Source organism: Pan paniscus, chromosome Y (assembly GCF_029289425.2).
Source record: "Pan paniscus chromosome Y, NHGRI_mPanPan1-v2.0_pri, whole genome shotgun sequence".
In the NCBI taxonomy this organism is placed as follows: Eukaryota; Metazoa; Chordata; class Mammalia; order Primates; family Hominidae; genus Pan; species Pan paniscus.
In genome coordinates this window covers 10,235,212-10,237,023 of record NC_073273.2, presented here as the reverse complement: position 1 = coordinate 10,237,023, position 1,812 = coordinate 10,235,212, and the positions used below count along the sequence as shown (strand labels likewise).

At 33.4% G+C, this 1,812-nt stretch overlaps 1 non-coding gene across 1 annotated transcript; it reads left to right on the top strand.

The window, feature by feature from the left end:
• The first annotated feature begins 1,365 nt into the window (after nt 1-1,365).
• On the top strand, nt 1,366-1,525 carry LOC129395787 (U1 spliceosomal RNA). Its single transcript, XR_008623001.1, has one exon. It is a non-coding gene; the product is annotated as a U1 spliceosomal RNA (small nuclear RNA).
• Nucleotides 1,526-1,812: the final 287 nt, after the last annotated feature.

The window sequence follows — 1,812 nt, the reverse complement described above, 5'->3', positions numbered from 1 at the left end:
AAAATTACATTTTTCAAAAGAAATTTATATTATAAATGTTCCTATGGCAAAAAGAAAAAAAAACCTGGCCTCTGACTTGGAATATAATATCATTTTATTAAGTAAGATACATGGTAGAGAGAAACAAACTATTTTATTTATCTGTCATGGTAATGACAAAAAAGACAGAAGTCTTTTTTTGTGATTTTTAATATTGACTCCTAAGAACAGTAAAAAGTTGGCAATGTAAATATGTTGCAATTTAGCCAGCTCTGAAAGAAAATGACTGATGATTAGCAAATCAGGCAAATTTTATTGTTGCCATTGAAAATTGCTTTACCCATCGTGTGTGTTCATTTACTACCAGAATTGAAATCAATTTTGTACTGCCAATTAATATCGCTGTTTTATTATCAAGAGATTCTTGCTTTACATTCTAAAATGTTGTCTCTGAAAAATGAGTGAACACCAAGTAAGTTTTGTTTTTTCTTTAAAAAGGTAGTCATAAAATGCTAGTCATATTTAGTAAAAGTAATGAGGCGATTGGGACATGGTGGTGCATTTCTCTAATCCCAACTAGGTAGAATGCTGAGGCAGGAGTATTCCTTGAACCCTGGATGTGAGGCCTCATTGAGTTATGAGCTATCATCTTGTCACTGTAGTCCAGCCTGGGCCATGGAGCATAATCCTAAGTATAGAACAAAAAATAGAACCATGAAAAGTAATATAACATTACAGTTTTTAATTCGCTAGTAGTAATGCATGGATAGTATATTTAGCCAAAACATTTTAAATTGGTAATACACCAAGAGGTCAGATGTTTGGGTCAGATTGCTAGCTAGCTCCTCAACTGGCTAAATCTGTAATAATTGGCAAAGTATTTGACCTAACTGTAATTGATTTTTTATTTGTGGATTTACTAATGCTACCCTCTAAGGAAACTAACTCTGATATTAATTAGATTACCTCAAAAACTTGTTCTGAATGGCACATATTAGACAGTAAAACATTAGCTACTACTACATATTATCAATTATTTTCATCTGCTTATTTTTAAAGCTCATAGTGCACATGATAAAATTCCAGAAGACCGAGAATGGCTGTTAGATACAATAGAATGCTCTAAGAGTCACTATCAAAAATGAGCATATCCGTGCATAAAATGTGTGGTAGCTTTATTTAGCAGTTATTTCATTGTTTACCATAGTGTTTTTTCTTACAATTTTGTAGAAGCCTGTGTCAGAATTAAGAACTTTTTTAGAAGCGAATAATCATGGATGATTGAAATTAACATTTTAAGCTGATACTGAAAATTATTCTAAATTCTATTACATTTCTATTTGTATTTTCTTTCAAAGGCTAATGGAAGTCTTAAAAAGAAAGTGGATACTTCCCTGCCAGGGAAGATACCGTGATCATGAAGGTGGCTTTCCCAGGGAAAGGCCTATATGTTGCACTCTAGATGTGCTGACCCGTGAGATTTCCCCAAATGTGGGACACTCAAATGCATAATTTGTGGAAGTGAAGGACTGTGTTTGTGCTTTCACATGGGAAAAAAAGAGAGAGAAAATAAAATTGAGTCATTTAGTGGATATAGAAAATTGAAAGGAAACCATATACTGGAAACAATTCAATATGCCTACAAAAATTGGTGTCCTCCAGTACAAAACAATACAACATCAAATGGTTATTTCTTAGAAAGATCAAATAGTGCTAGGATGACACTCGCAAATGCTTGAGAACTTTGTCTAGATGAGGTGGCTGGGGGAAGCCCCCAAAAGGCAGCAGAAAAATCTGGGAAAAACAGAGGTAATTTTTAAATGCATAAGGCAA